The sequence below is a fragment of the Narcine bancroftii genome, chromosome 11 (assembly GCF_036971445.1).
Source record: "Narcine bancroftii isolate sNarBan1 chromosome 11, sNarBan1.hap1, whole genome shotgun sequence".
NCBI classification, from domain to species: domain Eukaryota; kingdom Metazoa; phylum Chordata; class Chondrichthyes; order Torpediniformes; family Narcinidae; genus Narcine; species Narcine bancroftii.
The window spans coordinates 93,492,253-93,499,060 of NC_091479.1; the positions used below are offsets into that span (position 1 = coordinate 93,492,253).

At 38.3% G+C, this 6,808-nt stretch overlaps 1 long non-coding RNA gene across 1 annotated transcript; it reads right to left on the reverse strand.

The window, feature by feature from the left end:
- Positions 1-463: 463 nt before the first annotated feature.
- On the reverse strand, positions 464-6,344 carry LOC138745628 (uncharacterized). The gene is made up of 3 exons (XR_011346372.1): positions 6,264-6,344; positions 3,803-3,934; positions 464-600 (listed from the first exon to the last, which is right to left on the reverse strand). It is a non-coding gene; the product is annotated as an uncharacterized lncRNA (long non-coding RNA).
- Between the last annotated feature and the right edge of the window lie 464 nt (positions 6,345-6,808).

Sequence of the window (6,808 nt, forward strand, 5' to 3'; positions counted from 1 at the left end):
TCACCGATACCAGTCACTCTTGTGTCCTCTTTGAGCTTGTCTTTCATTTGACTTTGCTCAATTCACTGCAATGATGCAATGCTATTTCAGCGGCTGCAGCTAAGATGGTGGGAGCTGCTGGCTGATTCCAGGTGATCTTGAAGGATGGCCTTCCATCTCTGAGGGTAAAAGCCCTAACGCAGACTGCGCCATCTTGGCAATGAGAGACAGATGTCTGGGTTGATCAGCTGGGCTTACTAAAGGTTAGGTGGTGCAGGATAGGGCCAGAAAGTGCGAAGTCAATACTTGCACTTGAGATTAAAGTCACCTGGAGTTTAGAAGAGTGACAAAGATATAAAATTATAAAAGGAATAGATAACATGGAAGCAGGAAAGTTGTTTTCACTGGTAGGAGAGACTAGATCTAGCAAACCTAACCTCATGATTAATGGAAGTAAATTTAAGATAAAAATGAGGAGACACTGATTCTCTCAGAGTCTAGTGAATCTAATGAAATTTCTGTCCTGGTAGAGGCTGCTCCATTAAGTACATACATTAAGGGTTCAATCTTCAGCTTCATCCCAGCGTGGATTTCTCTGCTTCCTCTGGTCTCCATTTTCTCCTGTTCACAAAAAGGAAGAAAAGTGACTCAAGTGAGAAGTGATTATTTTTTCTGGCTGACATAATGAAATAACTGGCAAATGTGAGTTTTGATTTGTGAGGAGTTCAGTGAGGGTATGGAAGGAGTGTTTGGTGCAAATACTGATTAAAATAAATTGTTGGCAGATGGGTCTAACACCTTTTGTCTGTCGATCTGGACTCCTTTCCTTCCCATTTTTTCCCCTTTCCCAGTTTTTATTGAAGCACCTACCTGTGTTTTGCTTATACCTTGAAGAAAATCTCAGGACCAAAATATCGGTGACGTTCCTTTACCTCCTAGGGGTGCTGCAAGACAGGTTGAATTCCTCTAGCATTTACTGTTTGTTTTCACTGATGTCTGATTGCGCTTGGAGTGGATCGACACACCCACTCTCCCACCATTGTGTGCAAGCACAGAACACATCAAAGTTCAGGTTCTCCATTGCACCAACTAAAAATGTTAGTACTCGTTCTTCCATGTTTTCAGTATCAGATTCATTAATAGAACACTCATCAACACTTACTCGAGCCACAGAACACTTCACCTTTGGGAATGCATGCTGACTAAGTAATGCAGTTTCATCGTAAATTACGTTAATATTTGGCTGCTTCTAAAGCATTTAACTCATAATCAGCAAGGCAGACATAAGCAGAAGATGCTGGAAATACACAAGAGAGCAGGTTAGTGAACATTTGTGAAGAGAGAAACCAGAGAGTCTCATCCCCTGGCCTTGACATTCAATGGGATTGCCATTGCTGAGTGTGCCACTATTAATATTCAGGGCATCATCATTGATCAGAAACTCAGATGTACTAGTTACAGTACTGCAGTGAAATAGCACGAGACTTGTCATGCTATAGTGAATTACTCACCTCATGATAACTCAAGGCCTTTCCGACATTTTCAAAACACCTGCTAGGAGTGTGATGGAATGGTCTCCAAATGCACTGGAGAGACTCGTCACCATTCAGTAAAAAGACAGGAGTTGAAGATATATTACCAACTTTTCAGCCCTGAGTCCTTCTCCAAGTTACTTTGAAGGAGGGCTCAGGCCCGAAACATCAGTAATGTGTCTCTACCTCCTGAAGATCCTCTGAGACAGGCTGAGTTCCTCCAGCATCTCTGTGTTTTTAATGCAATCGCAGCGCCTGTGGACTTTCATGTTTCACTCTTTTACCACCATTCAGGATAAAGCAGGCCTCTTTACTGGGGCTCAGTGACTGCAGCTACTTGACAGCAGTTCCCACCACCAAGAACAACAAGAAGAGCAGTGTTTGGGAACACTATCCCACCTGTAGGTTCTCCTCCAATCATACACACCATCCTGATTTTTGGAAATAAATTGCCAGTCCTTCGCCATCATTGGGTCCAAGTCCTGGAACGCGACTCACAGCAGCAATGTGCATGACTTCCTTTACCAGAAAGACACCAATACTTCCCACTATTTATTCTCAAGGGCAACTACAGCTGAACTGTTGGCCACGTCAGTGGTGATAGTCCCTGAAAATGAACTTCAAAGAAACCTAATGTTGCAGCAGCTGCCATTTTACTCTTTCCTCCCTTCTCAGGTACGATTTATCCTGTTGTGCCATTCCAACATATTCTTTTTTTTTTAAATTTAGCTATGCAGTTGCACTGCTTTTCGATCAGTATGTTCAGTGCTTGCAAGTTGCTGCAGACAGGTAAAGAGATAGACAACAAAAATCCTGTCTGCACTGCAATCAATGGTATATTTGTTCCTAGTGCCATTCGAATATCTGGGATTATATTCATCCCCTCAAAACCAGCTGCATCAATGGAACTGATATCTTAAAAATTATAATTTCAGAAAATCATATAAATATGTTAATTTTGGAGAATATCAGTGAGTATTTTTACCAAAACCTATTTATAATTAATACAGTATGTGTATACAGTTTGATGATTTGAGGTCAGATTATAATAGGATCACTTTTTTGAGAATAGAGCTTTATCAAATAGAGAATAAAAAATTGTCTTCCATCAAATGTACTAAAATGAATGAAGTAAATTGAACTGAATTTTGGAAATGGAGTACCATACAATGTGTGATTACTGTTTGCAATGAAGGACACATGTCCATCCCTCTGTCTTTTCCGAGTACGTTCTGGACAAGATTAATATTCTCTTAACTATAATATTTAGATGTGCTGGATTTTCTCTGGTTTATGATCCTGTAGTGATTAAAATGCCATTTTATGCCTGTTCATGGAACAACAAGGCAGCTGATGTGGACAATTATTAAAAAAAATTCAATTTTAATTAATAATTCATTGAGGTTATTTTGTCCCTTCCACTCCAAGCATAAAGCAAGAGTAGAACTCAAAATGTACTCAGCTACCTCCAGCCCTGGCTATTTCACACCCAAAGTAATAATATTATTTTGACAAGGCCCTGCTTTTTCACTTTGAAAAAGCTGCAAATAAAATTGAATGGTACAGATTCATTAAATCAAATGAATATTTATAATGTCCTTTAATTCATTATCATGGATGTTCATTTCCAAGCAGATTTTTGCTGCACAAATATTTATGTAAAGTGCATTTCAATGTGTGGAACTTGTCAATCATAGTCTCTCAGTTTGGCAAATGTAAGGAAGCATTAATATCATGCATCATTTTCCAAATAGAGGTTCAATGCACAGTTTTTGTAATTATGAATAATTTATCAGTTAAACACATAGAAGAAGCTACAATATAATATTCAGACGAAGATTGATTGTAGAGTTATAGGTGGAGCTAAGCAAGATAAAGATCAGATTAATATGCATGTCGCATCTTTTGGAATATTATTCAATGAGCACCACATTATAGCCTTTCAGATAGAAATGTCTGCAGAAGTACACATAATATTTTGTAAATTATAGAAATTTTATGACACAGATGAAGGCCTTTGGCCCATTCTCTCTTGACTACAATTCTCCAGTGCAATTCCATCTTCAAGCACGAATTCAGTAACTTTGTAGTTCATGATTCTTCAAGTATATAACTAACTCACAAATATGATAAGAGTCAATATGAAGATGTTAAGGAAAATAAAACTGTGCAGACATATAAACCAGCATAGAGAATGGCTTAGTTTATGCAATACATTCTTTGTAATGTAGATCCAGATATTAAGAATCTGCATGAGCATATTCTAGGAAAGTTTAAAGTGTTAAACATACGTTGTCATAGTTATTGTGGGTGCCTCTGTTTCCATGGTAGCAGCGGAGATAATTGAGGGATGAGTCATGGAATGCACGGTTGTCCCACCAGGTCACAGTAATATGATGAAAGGGCTGTACCATAAATCCAGTCTTGTTGAATAGTGAGGAAAAGAACAGAGGAAAGAATCGAGTAGAATTAGCTCAGTGAAAATAATGGCAAAAAAAAACAATAGAAATTAACTGCTAAATAAACCAAGTCTCTGACATGAAAAACATCAATGGAAACATTAACTCAGAGGAGAAAAAATTGCATTGATTAACTCTGAAAATTTTGACTAGTTATAATTTATCGTCGGTTACAGCTTAAGATATGATGTGATGTTGCATATGTGAAATACAAGCATAATCCTTGCAAATAAATCTAGGAGGCAGTCAGGTTACTTTAGAAGGCAGAATTGAAAAACATACAAGTGCGAAGGACTTCCTGAAAGTTGAGTAGGCTTCATCAAACGTTGTACCATCCTCAGCACCTGAAGCAAGAGCTCTTGAGCCACAAATCCTTGAACGAACTAAGATGTCATCACACAAAAAAAATCCTCATGCTCAACACCATTCATGCACAATTTTTGCAGTGTGCATTTATCCATAGTTGATCCACTCTACCCATCATATTGGAGGTGCTGAGTCGGACAAATGTTTGGCTCTTAGGCTCTTGGCACTATCCTCAGCTTCTCACTTTATCTGTTGTCCCTTGCTTGTGCTGGATAGTATAATTAAACTTTGGCTGAAGAAATCTGAAGTGACCTCCTCCAGACCCATGTCAAAACATTGATGGGCTTAACCCCAGCTTTCAACTTCACAGCTCTAGCCATCAATTTCATCCTTCTTCCAACCTCACCAATGATTTTCAAGGTCCTTCTACTTCCCGAGTTTCCGGAGAGTCACATTAAGGTCACCCAGTCTTCAAACAAAATGAGCTGCCTCTTTCTCCTCTGTTAAAAAATAGCCTGAACTTCTAAGCCATTATGGTTTTTTTTTTCTCAGCGGATAAACTATATTCTGCTTCCTTATTGACCCATTCACTGTGATGCAATGGTCAGATTGCTTGTTCAACAGTTAAACATCGGATGAAATATTTTCCAGCTACCAAGAGTGAAACCATTCCAAGTCCTATTTCAAGCTCCCTAACCAAAGACCCTTTCCATCTTTATAGGAGTTGATAAAATTGAACCAGACTGTTTATATCTTGGTCTCATGTTTGGTCCCAAGATATCCAACCCTTCACTCGCTTCATTTAATTCTACCTCCAAAACATTATCCTGATCTGCATCTGACTCAGGTGATCACTGCTTAAAGACTTGGTCTTGTTTATTTTTTAAAGCTCACCTTAATTGTCCCAAAATATTCCTCTTCAGGGTCCTTGATATGCAACCTGTGAATGTGAAATCATCTCAAATTCTGGTTCCCATATCCCAAGTCCTGTTCACCCATCATCACTTTGCTTTGTGACCTTCTTGAACAGAAAATTCAGCAAAGACTCGATTTTTAATATTCTTATTCTTGTTTTCAAATCTCTCCATGACCTTAACCCCCTCTGTCTCTGTAACCTCCACCCTACATTCCTGAATACCTTCACTCCATCCCATGGCCAGTTGCCAAAGTCATAAGCTGTGTTTTTTTTATAAACCAATCCACTTTTTAATTCCCCTTTCCTGTTTTATGATATTCATTATATTTCCTATTCATCCAAATATCTCTTGATACAAGGCCATGGGGCAAAGGAGCAGAAATAGGCTATTCAGTACATCGAATCTTGCCTGCATCTAATCATTAGCTGATCCACTTTCCCACACATCCTCACTGCCCAGCCTTCTCCCTGTAAACTTTGATGCCCTGGCTAGTCAAGAACCTATCAATCTCTGCCTTAAATACACACAATGACTTGGCTTCTACAACCACCTGTGAACACACATTCCACAGATTCACCTCCCTCTGGCTAAAGAAATTTCTCTGTTCTAAGTGGACACCCTTCAATCCTGGTGTAGTATCAAGCTTTATTTGCTAACAACATCTTAAGCTGCATCAAAAACACTAACATTCATATTATTGTTGTTGCATAAATTCCTAATCTGACGTTCCATTTTGAATGAACAGAATCTTTATTTAGAGCTGTTCCACTGATTTGGTTTAGGAAGTCCTGTGATTATGTGAAACCCATTGCTGTCTTCAACATGTTGAACTGAGAGACGAGAATTCTTCAGAGGTTTCATCTGCTCGACATCCTCTAGAAAATAGTGGAAAATAGTGGAACACATCCCTTTGTCCTTTAAATGGGCAAACTCCCCATTTCTGGCAAGATAAGTTATGACATGGGAGTAAAACCAGCAAACTGATGTAGCAAAAGGGATATCAAATGGAAATTATATGGGTGGGTAGAGAAATGTCTTGAACAACAAATCTAGTAAAGGCTTATACATACCTTAAATTTGTTATTCTATTTGAATGATATACACTCCCACTGATCTTACAAACTCTTTGGGAAGATTAGAGCTGTATGAGAGCACTGTTCACAGAAATTAATACAGGCATTAGAACTACAATCTACTACTTTTAGTCTTTTACTGTACAAAGAATGCATTTGCCCCTCAATTAGCATTGCCATTTCTCAATGCGATTGACATTCTAAAAGTGACATGTCCATTAATCATTGAACTAAAGTCATGTTTAGTGATGAGTGAGTTGTTAAAATTGATTTGTTTTGATGCTGTATTTTCAGTTATCCACTTTATTCTTTCTGAGGCATTCACATACAAATCTAAAGTCTAGATCTGGTGCCCCTATCCAAAACCTGCCATAGATCTGAGTGGGGTTTTATTTCTTAAATTTAGCAAGGTGTATGACACTAATCACACAGCACAGCTTGTTAATTTTCATTCTGCCCACATGAATGTTAATGTTATCACGTTCACCCATAATTCATTCTAAATATAGAAGGAATAACAAGAATTGGAACAAGCAATGTTG